The 13871-nt window shown below is 33.6% G+C and overlaps 1 protein-coding gene across 5 annotated transcripts in view; it reads left to right on the top strand.

Moving 5' to 3' along the window:
- Positions 1–1402: 1402 nt before the first annotated feature.
- Positions 1403–13871, top strand: part of LOC145695108 (uncharacterized) — a 78482-nt gene continuing 66013 nt past the window's right edge. For 4 of the 5 annotated variants that reach the window (XM_081772010.1, XM_081772012.1, XM_081772014.1 and 1 more), the window contains exon 1: positions 1465–1689. The gene's annotated coding sequence lies outside the window, so the exon portion shown is untranslated. Of the gene's footprint in view, positions 1690–13871 lie in introns of all 5 variants that reach the window. The other variant, XM_081772009.1, reaches the window with a different exon arrangement.

The raw sequence follows: 13871 nt of genomic DNA on the forward strand, positions 1-13871 counted from the left end.
TTGTTGCCCTGTGCTCGGGCACAGAATAGCACTTACCTAAATACGGGCCTGACCAGGGGTAGTAAATCATTTTTGATCTATTTCCCTTTCTTCCTTCTTTTTAATAACATTTGAGCATTTGCTAAAAGAAATCGTCTTCAATGGTATGTGAAGCATCATAATATTCTTTCCCAATATCAATTTAGTTTTCGAATGGGGAAGAATACTTCTGATTGTCTTAGTACCCTGGGTTTCTAACATTTGGTTATCTTTCTCTTAACGCATATAACTGTACACAATGTTTTTGGATCTTGAACGAGTCCATGTCACTATTTGTTTGTGTTGCCACTTAGATAAACTTCGGCATCCGTTCATCGTCATACAACGAAATTGGACATGTAATTTATATATATACCAGTATACATAAACATACATACTATTATTACATATAGATTCTTATGGTTTCACTAATTTACTTACTATACATTTAATTTTACGTATACGAATTATTTTCTACATATTCTTCAACCGAGTAAAAGCAATGTTCTATCAAGTACCTTTTAAGTTTGGATCTAAAGCTATTGACAGAGTCCTGATTTTTTAATACATGATGGAAGTAGATTGTGTAATAGAGTACCTTTGTGCGTAACTGATATTGTATATATTTGTCCTATGTGCATGCAAGTGAATGTCGTCTTTACTTCTTGTGTTATAACTGTGAATGTCTTTGTTAACAATAAATTCACTACTATGTTTTTAATATTTCGAACAAATACATTGAGGGAAGAGTCATTATTCCAAGTTCCTTAAAAATATTTCTGCAAGAAGTGTTCCATTTTACTCCTGCAAGTATTCTTACTACTTTCTTCTGTAGCCTAAAGATAGCAATACTTTTAGGCGCATTTCCCCAGAACATAAAGCCATATTTTATTGTAGAATGAAAATTTGAGTAATATATACACTTAGCTGTTTTTTACATTAATCTTATCTCTTACACATCTAATTGCATAACATAGTTTGCTTAGCTTACTTCTTACATGTTCTATATGTGGTTCCCAGTTGAAATTATTAGGTATTTTAACTCCGAGAAAGGTAGCAGTTTCTACATATTTAACTGTTTTATTATTTATTTTTATTATTGCATTGGCTTGATTACTTTTACCATTGTTAAAATTTAAGGCACATGTTTTATTTACATTAATAATTAGGTCATTTTTTATTCATCCAACTTGAAAGTTGGTTCATCGCCGTTTGGCAGTTTGAAGCTAATTCGCATTCATCTTTTCCACTAACTATTATGTTTGTATCATCTGCATATAAAGTCACACATGAACTATTAATACTTTCAGAAAGATCATTTATATAAAGAAGAAAGAGAAGTGATCCTAGAATTGATCCTTGTGGCACTCCACGATTAATAATTTCTTCACTCGACACACATTTTTGAATTTTATTTTTAACTATTCCTGTGATTTCAGTTACTTTCATGACTTGAAATCCGTCAAATTTATCTCTCCACTTTCGAAATGTTTCTCTCATTCTTAATTTTATCTCTATTCAACTTTTGTTGTTAAATTTGTAAATTGATGAAGTTCTAATATTGAAGTCAGTTTTCTAAGTTAGAAGTAAGAAGAAGAAGAAGAAGAAGAAGAAGAAGAAGGTGTAAAAGAGAAGAGTGTTAATTCATAAAATAATATAGGAAGCAAATAGGTAAGGGAATCAATGTCATTTAAATTATGTTTTATGTGTGTTTAAGCATGGGTGAAGATTTACGTGCAAATCATATTTGAACACTTTTCATACACCACTCGAAATTATTGTTGAAAACTTATCCTTTCACTAATTTCCTTCTTGTTCTCCAAAAGATACCCGAAGATGGGCGACGTGACATTACTCCTTTCAGAATAGATAAAATTCAAAGGGGACACCGGAAGCAGGGACGTACGCAGGGGGTGGGTCCGGAACCCCCGGAATTTTCGACTTTTGCGTAAATTTAGGGGCAATTAAAAAATTTTAGGAGTATGTTTAGTACAAAAAGTCCAGAAGCACGTAAAAAACAAAAATTACAGGAGAAATGAATGATGCAAGTACTTAGACGTAACATAACGTAACCAAATCTAACCTAACATAAACTAACCTAACCTGAACTAACCTAAAGTAACCTAATATTAGTAGAAGTAAGCGAATTTCTATCAATTTTTGGAAAATTATGCGGGGTATGTTTAGTACAAGGGGTTCAGAAGCACGTAAAAAACACAAAATTTACAGGAAAAATGAGTGATGCAAGTACTTAGACGTAACATAACGTAACCAAATCTAACCTAACCTAACATAAACTAACGTAAGCTAACCTGAACTAACCTAAACTAACGTAATATTAGTAGAAATAAGCGAAATTCTATCATTTTTTGGCAAATTATGCGGGACTCCTACACTAATATAACATAAACTAAACTAACCTAACGTAACCTAAACTAGCCTAACCTAACTTAAACTAACCAACCCTACTCTAAACTAACCGAATGTGAACAGAAATTACCAAAATAGTAACATTTATTTAGAGAAAAGAGCTGGACCCCTTATGCTAAACATAGGCCAATTATGCGGGACCCCTACACTAATATAGGGTTAAGTTCCAAAGTTGGGCGTCCGTTTCCTGCCAAATTTTTAAATTTACAAGAAAGATATGGATAACTTGATCGTTTGTGTGCTTGATAATATATAAGAGTCTCGAAAAATCTGTTTTATGTGTTATATATGAGCGGTTATAAACATGGGACTATACGGCGAGCGGAGGGAACTACTTGGCGCAAGGTAACCGAACAGTTGCATTGTGGGAAAGAAACGAGGGTCGGGTATGGACTTTTGGGTTTCGGGTAGAACAACGATGAATTTCGAAAAAGTACTTATTGAGGCTTAACAACAATTGAAAATGTATTATTATGCAAAATTTGATAGGTACCCCAATGGGGTTCGGGGGTACCATGGGGTACCTAATTTATGAATTTTTAAATATTTTGAAACATATGTCTACGAAATCTTTCAAAGAACGTTACAAATACTAAATAATCGAAAACCACATCTCGCTACACCTCTTCGTTACCGAAATATGGGGGAAATAAACAGTGATACCATAGATGTGTGGGGTTTGCGTACTAGATGGAACAACTTTGAAAAACGAATTACTAATTCCTAATAACAATCTCAAAAGACGTTTAAATAGGAAACAAACACACACAGCTGTGGGGTTTTGGGGTTACCATGGGGTCGCAAACCATCCATTTCTAAACATTGACAAAACATGTCTTAAAACACTTTTAAAGAACATTACAAAGATGTGTTTACCGAAAATCCCAAGTCAGTACACCTAACTGTTACCGAAATATGGGGAAATAAAAAACCGGCACCATAGATTAGTGGGGTTCAGGTGCTTATAGTACACTTTTGAAAAACTAATTATTGAGGCTTAACAATAATACCATGATTATTCATAATCAATAATAACAACACATACTAATGGGGTTTATGGGTACCATGGGGTTCGTGACCCCCCACATCTACTTCAGTTTTCATATTTTTTCAGCTAGTTTAACCACTACCCTCAGCTGGGTCGAATACCGAAAACTGCATGTTAATATCTTAAAAAGTAACCGAGATTTTAAGATTTGTATTTTTGATGACGTCATAAATATGGAGATTTTTATGGATATGGACTTCTGGGTTTCTACTAGGAGGAGGAGAAATATCACAAAACTAATATATGTGCATTAATACACAATCTAATAGACATTCTGTAGTAAAATATGATGGTACCCCTATGGGTTAAGTGAGAACCCCACTATATTTTCTACAAATTTGTTACTTTATTTATTAATTTCTTTCGGTTACCTTAAACAATACACGCAGCTGAGTCGAGTACTGAAAACTGCATGTCAATATCTAAAAAAGTAACCGAGATTTTAAGATTTGTAGTTTTGATGACGTCATAAATATAGATTCTTATGGATATGGACTTTTGGGTTTCTACTAAAAGGAAGAGAAATATCACAAAACTAATATATGTGCATTAATATACAATCTAATAGACATTCTGTAGTAAAATATGATGGTACCCCTGTGGGTTAAGTGAGAACCCCACTATATTTTCTACAAATTCATTACTTCATTTATTAATTTCTTTCGGTTACCTTAAACAATGCCCTCAGCTGAGTCGAGTACTGAAAACTGCATGTCAATATCTAAAAAAGTAACCGAGATTTTAAGATTTGTAGTTTTGATGACGTCATAAATATAGATTCTTATGGATATGGACTTTTGGGTTTCTACTAGAAGGAGGAGAAATTTCACAAAACTAATACATGTGCATTAATATACAATCTAATAGAAATTCTGTTGTAAAATATGATGGTACCCCTATGGGTTAAGTGAGAACCCCACTATATTTTCTACAAATTCGTTACTTTATTTATTAATTTCTTTCGGTTACCTAAACAATACACGCAGGTGAGTCGAGTACTGAAAACTGCATGTCAGTATCTAAAAAAGTAACCGAGATTTTAAGATTTGTATTTTTGATGACGTCATAAATATAGATTCTTATGGATATGGACTTTTGGGTTTCTACCAGAAGGAGGAGAAATTTCACAAAACTAATATATGTGCATTAATATACAATCTAATAGAAATTCTGTAGTAAAATATGATTGTACCCCTATGGGTTAAGTGAGAACCCCACTATATTTTCTACAAATTCGTTTTTTTATTTATTAATTTCTTTCAGTTACTTTAAACAATACACCCAGCCGAGTCGAGTACTGAAAACTGCATATCAATATCTAAAAAAGTAACCGAGATTTTAAGATTTGTATTTTTGATGACGTCATAAATATAGATTCTTATGGATATGGACTTTTGGGTTTCTACCAGAAGGAGGAGAAATTTCACAAAACTAATATATGTGCGTTAATATACAATCTAATAGAAATTCTGCTGTAAAATATGATGGTACCCCTATGGGTTAAGTGAGAACCCCACTATATTTTCTACAAATTCGTTACTTTATTTATTAATTTCTTTGAGTTACCTTAAACAATGCCCTTAGCTGAGTCGGGTACTGAAAACTGCATGTCAATATCTAAAAAAGTAACCAAGATTTTAAGATTTGTATTTTTGATGACGTCATAAGTATAGATTCTTATGGATATGGACTTTTGGGTTTCTACTAGAAGGAGAAGAAATTTCACAAAACTAATATATGTGCATTAATATACAATCTAATAGACATTCTGTAGTAGAATATGATGGTACCCCTATGGGTTAGTGAGAACCCCACTATATTTTCTACAAACTCATTACTTCGTTTATTAATTTCTTTCGGTTACCTTAAACAGTACATGCAGCTGAGTCGAGTACTGAAAACTGCATGTCAATATCTAAAAAAGTAACCGAGATTTTAAGATTTGTATTTTTTGATGACGTCATTAATATAGATTCTTACGGATATGGACTTTTGGGTTTCTACTAGAAGGAGGAGAAATTTCACAAAACTAATATATGTGCATTAATATACAATCTAATAGAAATTCTGTTGTAAAATATGATGGTACCCCTATGGGTTAGTGAGAACCCCACTATATTTTCTACAAATTCGTTATTTTATATATTAATTTCTTTCGGTTACCTTAAACAATACACGCAGCTGAGTCGAGTACTGAAAACTGCATGTCAATATCTAAAAAAGTAACCGAGATTTTAAGATTTGTATTTTTGATGACGTCATAAATATAGATTCTTATGGATATGAACTTTTGGGTTTCTACTAGAAGGAGAAGAAAATTCACAAAACTAATATATGTGCATTAATATACAATCTAATAGACGTTCTATAGTAAAATATTATGGTACCCCTATGGGTTAAGTGAGAACCCCACTATATTTTCTACAAATTCATTACTTCATTTATTAATTTCTTTCGGTTACCTTAAACAATGCATCCAGCTGAGTCGAATACTGAAAACTGCATGTCAATATCTAAAAAAGTAACCGAGATTTTAAGATTTGTATTTTTGATGACGTCATAAATATAGATTCTTATGGATATGGACTTTTGGGTTTCTACTAGAAGGAGGAGAAATTTCACAAAATTAATATATGTGCATTAATATACAATCTAATAGACGTTCTGTAGTTAAATATGATGGTACCCCTATTTGTTAAGTGAGAACCCCACTATATTTTCTAAAAATTCATTACTTCATTTATTAATTTCTTTCGGTTACCTTATACAATACATCCAGCTGAGTCGAGTACTGAAAACTGCATATCAATATCTAAAAAAGTAACCGAGATTTTAAGATTTGTATTTTTGATGACGTCTTAAAGATTCTTATGGATATGGACTTTTGGGTTTCTACTATAAGGAGGAGAAATTTACAAAACTAATATATGTGCATTAATATACAATCTAGTAGATGTTCTGTAGTAAAATATGATGGTACCCTTATGGGTTAAGTGAGAACCCCACTATAGTTTCTGTAAAAAGATTATTTCATTTATTAATTTCTTTCGGGTACGTTAAATAATGCACTCAGCTTTGTCGAATACTGAAAACTGCATGGCACTGCATTCTGAGACTGTAAATAAAACGCAAGATAAAAATGAGATCCGATATTGTTCCTATATAGTTAAAAAATATAATAAATTAGACGAAAAATTGTATTTTTCAGTTTCAATTCATATTGATATATAGCGTGAAAAATATACTCTCAACCTTACATTGCAGCACGTGCCATACATGTCACAATTTAACATCGTTGTAATATTCTGAGCTTTAAGTTTGACTTTTAAATTATACTTATCCCAATCACCTAATAAAATATTATAATCATTTAACATGTATCTACAATATAGATAAATCGATCCTACTTGCCTAACCACAAAATCATCTTAGGAAAAAGAAAACAGGAAAACTCTTACAAAACTTAGGGATAGTTGTTATCCACTAGCACCTATGATCTGATACTAGAAGTTGCTCCACTGTTTTCCCACTTTGGAGGAAGATGAGAGATGTATTTGTCGAGTATATCTCACATGTGATGAAATAATGTACAGAAAGTACTGATGCTCACAAATATGGAATTCGTAGAGTTTTCTTTGTCCTAATAGGGAAATACGTTTTCCTAGGTAACTTATTCTCAACTGGTCCTCCAGGGCTCACGAATTTTTAATGGTTGCTGGTTAAGGTGGTTTCTAATAGTTTCATTACGGTTGTTATTATTTGTAAGGAAGAATGCCTACCAAGAAAGAGGACCATGTTCAAAAGGATGAGAACTACAGCTCTAGATTAGTTGTAAGAAAATGCAAATTACCTGAATAGCATAGAGAGAGGCATCAAGCAGATTTTGTTCATGAGTCTTACGCATTATTAGTCCTATCATGGTTACTTAAATAATTCAGACAGTTTTCTATTGCTGGATGGACTGGAAAATATTGTTCTAGGATACTGTAGTAAAAAGAATCTCATAGTCAAATGGGAAAATCATTTTGTAAGCGAATGGAAATACGCCAAGAAATAGTGCAAATAACTTCAAATCATATAGGATAAGGCCAATGTTTAATAATTGAGGATAATTATTGGACGTCCTTCATATAAGGGTATTCGATATTACAATGTGCGCCATTTAGTAGACATTTGAACATCGATTCTGCAAGACCTACGTAGTCAACAATAGGAAACTAATTTCTACAGACTGCCTCATCGCATCAGAATAACAATTTCATAACCTGTAAATCATTCACAAGAAGTTTTTATTTCTTAATTTTGAGGAAATTGATACAATGAACTGACTGCGCAATCATTAATTTCTTGCAGGTCGGGGGGAAGTAAGTGCAGTGGAGAGAAAGTTGGGAGACAACAATTTTTTATATACACGAAAGGGTAGTTTTTGACATACATTACAATACAACGTGTCCAGGGAGCAGGCGTCGTCATCAGTGAGGGAGCTCGTCTGACGAAGTCACTGATACTTTACTTTTACATAATTCAATGCATCGCAAACGTAAAAAAGTAGAATGACGTTGTGATGGAAATACGACTATGAAACTTCAACTAGGAGTACTTCAAGAGTAAGAGTTAACAAGTCTTCAAGGATTGTCAGATAACATGTAATAGGGAAGATAAAAATATCCTATAGTCGGCAGCTCGACAGTGCATCAACTCAAGAATATAAATACACCAAGGACAGATTCTACAAAAAACGAACTAGAGGGAACTTCAAGTGCTGGATTGTTCGTGCAGTACAACCTGCTAACTCCAACAAAATACATATCTTAATAGTTTTTAAAGTATATAATACATTCAAAAGATATGTCCAAGGAGAAGACAGATCTTCCGAGAGTTTGTTCTGCACTGAGACAAAGTAGAGCAATCAAACACGTGTATCTCTCCTTTTCCTTTCAAATTTGCCGTCTTTTAGCTTAATTTTTACTCGTTGAGATATTGTATGTGGTCACTCAACTTCATTTTGTGTATTGCGTTTATTTTCGTCGTTCAACTTTTGATAAAATACTTCTCCAGTTTCTTTGGGGTCACTATTGTGCCGCCCCTGCACCACTTCCAATTGTGTATAAGTGGAATCTACGACTAAACATAATGGACATTCCTTTTTACCCAACTTCAATCCGACATTTTGTTCTTGCGTTAAGGCTGCTTTTGTATTTTTCGGAAAATTTTCGGCAAGTTATAGTGCCGAATCGAGGCATTTCTATATCCAGGTAAGTTTGTGCTTTCTGTCTTTATCTCGTATCATGAATCAACTCTCAAACGTTGTTGGTGTTCCAGCGCTCCCCCAGAATTTGTAGGGAAGGGTCCAATGTTCCAAGCCACTACATTTACGTAGTATTGAACGAATATTATTCTGCACCAGAAAAAATTATAAGTAATTGTAAAAAAAATGAAGAACTAGATTGTTTTATGAGAGAGTACGGATGAAGAGTAAGATCAAATATTCATGCTACATTAATCATTTCAATGTTAGACAAGTATAGTTTTATTAAGAAAATATAAAAGTGTATGTTGAGTTAGGAAGTTTTTTTGGGGGGGGGTCGGATCCTGTGGACCACCGTGTGCATACGCCCCTGTTGGTGTAGTTTTGATACACCCTATATATACAGGACATTTTAAAATACACGTTACAACGCTTGGAAGGTGATTTTCAAGTAAAACAAGGACAAAATATTATATGAAAAAAGGTGAAGTGGTATAGTTTGCGAGTGAAAGGTGTCCGAAAATCGCCACATACCATGTTTGAAACACAATAACGCAAGAAGAAATTGAGATAGCAATGTCAGGTTAAGAGAAGATAAAGGAAGTCGTACCTGACGAATACAATGGTGCTGCAATTGAGGCCCAATTTGAAGTGCGCAATGGGACTTTCACAGAAACTGGGGAGTCCTCTTACGGAAAATACAGGAAACTGAAGACTATGTTCCACATTATAATGAAATCAGAATGTAAGCAGTAAAAGAATTATGATGAATGCTCACATATCCCACTATAGCTGGAATACCTTAGCACACGGAAAATGAGACAATAGCACTGCAAAATCTGTTTTGGCATATGGTTCACATTGTGGTAAGAGAAGTAAAAGTAACACAATTGTATCCATGTTCCAATACTGCTAAGACACCGCGAGACACTCGAAAAATGTGAAAGTAACACTGCAAGAGATCTACTATTCCACATGGGTTACATCACGGTACGAAAAATAGAAGTTTCCATGCCCTACTACAGCTTGGATTCCGTCACAGTTAAAAAATAGGAAACAAACACTGTGCGCATTACGGTATAATGAATATAAAAACAATTGTGTTATGTGCCACTGAGACATCCTAAACAATAAAAAAAAAAAAAAAAACAGTAAAAACAGTACAAAACGGGTTAAAGCTCCGAGTATTTTCTACACTACTTTTAGTACGAAAAACAAATGTGAAACAATCGCCATGTCATCAGATTGTACAAGGAAGCTCCAAATGAAGTGGGTAATCTTCAGAGGAATAAAGGTGGAGAACATCGAGAATCCTATTTCATCCTCATTACTTAAAAAAAAGACTACAGAATATTGAATCCCAACTAAAATTTTAATTTTTTTTCTGTGTCCTACCTGATCAATGAAAAATCAAAAGCTAGACACAACACAGAATCGAACACGGGCCGTGAGTCTTGTACGGATCCAATGAGGCAGGTAGTATTGATAGTTTTATTTTCTTCTTTTCACTAAGTTTCATGATATGTCTATAGTATCCTGCAGGGTTGTAAACTCTCACTTTTGAAACGAGCTTAGCTCAGCTCAAACTCAGAGTGTAAAAAGGGAGTTAATTCACATTCACACTCAAGCTTTTTAGAAGCGAGCTCTACTCACGTTGTTGTTGTTGTTTTTTTTTTTTTTAAAGTTACGCTCAAATTCATGCTCAACATAATGAAAACACACTCTGATGATTTAATAACTAAAAATATTTACAATGATACGCAGTGGCGTATTTACGATTTTGTTTCGGGGGTCTTTGCTAACTTTAGTCCTGGAAATGTGAAAATTCTGCAAGATATTTCATTTACTTTAACATAGTAAATAAAATTTGCGAGGCTTCAGCCCGGAAACCTAAAACGTAACCTAAAATGTCATAAATCTGGGACTACTACGTTTTGTTATTGCATTGAGAAATTCAAGAAGTAACTGATTTTTAAAAAATACCTAGATGATATTTTTAATAAGATGATTCTCTCCTCAAAATTTGTAGGATACAACAATATCTATTTCCGTTGATTTGATTAAAAATAAAATAACTGATCAACTATAAACAAGGCAAGATATTTTCTCTGTCTTTGGTTCATACATAACTATCGGGTTATAATTTTGGACAAATATTAAAAAAAATATGATAAATTCCGCCAACTAAACTAATACTGTCATTTGAAATAGATGCACTTTCAGACTACAGTCGCCTCGAGCTATTTCTAGTCCTAAAGTCCGTAACCTACATAATTTATATAAATACAAATTAGTATTCAAAGTATCTTCTCAGAGATCGGATAACAGCAAACCTACAAATGGACAATTACATTATTTTGTGAAAATCAAACTATGTGGCGTTGAGCGGGATTTTACGATCAAACTCCCCTACATTTCGAGTTAAACTGAACTCACGCTCACATCTTTCAAAAGGAGTTAGCTCATGATAAAACTTACGATAAACGAGCACGCTCATGTGAGCTAGCTCAGATGAGCGCGCTCATTTACATCCCTGGTATCTTGGGTAAATTGCAAAGAGGAAAATAATGCATTAATCCATTTTGTTAGGGACTGGGCCTTTAAAATCCTGGATTGCAGAGCCTTCGTAAATTTTACGACGCGCCATTTGCAAAAACGCTAGAACTAGAAATACACATCACACAAAAAATATTGTTTTATTTTCCCCGCTCTGAAGATAAACAAACAAATTATATATGTTTGTAATATAGGCATATAACTGAATCCTACATAATTTTTAAATTTTAAAAATATACAACAATTAGTATATATATATATACATATATGGTGTTTCAGATAAAACGTCCAGTGCTTATAAATCCGAAACGGCTGAGAATAGGAAGATGAAACAAAAACTGAGATAGGAAAATGTCATAGGGCGCATCACATGGTGTTGTTGTGGTGACCCACAGGGCCCTCCTTCAAGGGGGCTCAGGGGCCAACTTCAAATTTTCAAATAGGAACACGTATTGAATCACACCTCATTCAATAGAACTTGAAAAACGAAACAACTTTTGTAGGAAACAATTTTCGATTTTGGCCACCGTTTTTAAACGGCCGCAAAAGTGGGTCCTATATCAGATAAAACATCCAGTGCTTATAAATCCGAAATGGCTGAGAATAAAAAGATGAAACAAAAACTGAGATAGGAAAATGTCATAGGGCACATCACATGGTGTTCTTGTGGAGTCCCTCAGGACCCTCCTTCAAGGGGGCCCAGGGGACAACTTCAAATTTTCAAATGGGAACACATATTGAATCATACCTCATTCTATAGTACTTGAAAAACAAAATAACTTTTGTACGAAACAATTTTCGATTTGGGCCACCGTTTTCAAAAAAAATTATAAAGCGTCGAAAAAATTACGAAAGCTTTATAACCTAGGGTTAAAAGATTTAAAAGATTTGATTAAATCGCGAAGTGATAAAAAGATACGCGTACTGAATTCATTTTCATAGTAAGTAGAAAGATACTACCCTTTGAAAACATACATTTTTAATTGCGAAAGATAACACATACATGTCCAAACTTTCAAAATGGATGATATTTAACTTCTTTGAGCCTCTTATTTTCCATAGTTTCCAATCCAGTGGCGGAGCATTAGGTCAATCCGGCGGACAAGTTCCTTACACAGAAACTTGTCCCTTAACAGTTGCTCACCTTTTACAGTAATCGCAATGATCCTCCTAACTGAAATATTTAAAAACATAGTACAGGTCGACAAGTACTTTGATATTCATTTTAACAAAAGAGACACTGACCGAAGCTTAAAACCCACTTTATTTTAAATTATAATTTGTAACTCTGGTTTGATATTGATATCCAAAAGTACTTTTAAGGCAAAAATAAGCAAAAATAACCAAAATATTACTACCGTGTGACACGGCCACTAAAAGATATATAAAATAAATGCCTACTGTAATGAGTAAAGATTTTGATTTCCACTGCAAAACTGCAATGCAATTATAAGTATATGAACAAGAATATTCACTTTCTTTAAACGAACTAAAGTTATACAGAAGCTGGATAGGTCTGGGCAAATGTTAATCAGAATTATGTACTAGAACCGTAGCCAGCCCTAAAACTTAGGGGGGGGGGGCAGCTGAAGATAGTGGGGGGCGATCCAACCATATGATAGTTCCTCATATTATAGTTCTTTTGCAAGCCTACTGTAAAATTTTAAGGGGGCCAGCAAAAATTTAGGGGGTCCCGGCCCCCCGTGGATGCAGGCCTGCCTTGAACATAGGACTTCCCTAAAACTGAATTAGGCATTTAGTTCTTCACTCGACTTTCTTTTCCCTACAAAGAATATTTTAAAATTCATATGTGTTTATGTTCTGAACATGTCATCAAAAAGTTAATTAATTTATATCTTGGTCGCTCTATTTAATCTTCATGTGGAGTTTTCGCCCCCTGTACACCAACCCATGTATTCCTAAAATTGCCTTAAAGTAAATCTTAAAATATAAGAATTTCGGGAAAACATTCGATTGTTGTATTCATTTAACCCATGTATATTTCTTACTTATCTGGAAATTTCATTCTTCCACATAACAGCCAAAATTCAACATTTATCAGCCTCTCCATAATGATGACATCATCAAAAATATATAATTCATACAATTTAACTTACTTTCTTAGATATTGATATGCAGTTTTCAGTGCTAGACACACTGAGTGCACTGTTTAAGGTACCCGAAATAAATTAATAAATGAAGTAATCTTTTTATAAAACTATAGTGGGATTCTCACTTAACCCATAAGGGTACCATCATATTTTACAACAGAATTTCTATTAGATTGTATATTAATGCACATATATTAGTTTTGTGAAATTTCTCCTCTTTCTAGTAGAAACCCAAAAGTCCATATCCATAAGAATCTATATTTATGACGTCATCAAAAATACAAATCTTAAAATCTCGGTTACTTTTTTAGATATTGACATGCAGTTTTCAGTACTCGACTCAGCTGCGTGTATTGTTTAAGGTAACCGAAAGAAATTAATATATAAAATAACGAATTTGTAGAAAATATAGTGGGGTTCTCACTTAACCCATAGGGGTACCATCATATTTTACAACAGA

This window comes from Thermobia domestica, chromosome 9 (assembly GCF_964235325.1).
Source record: "Thermobia domestica chromosome 9, izTheDome1.hap1.1, whole genome shotgun sequence".
Classification (NCBI taxonomy): Eukaryota; Metazoa; Arthropoda; class Insecta; order Zygentoma; family Lepismatidae; genus Thermobia; species Thermobia domestica.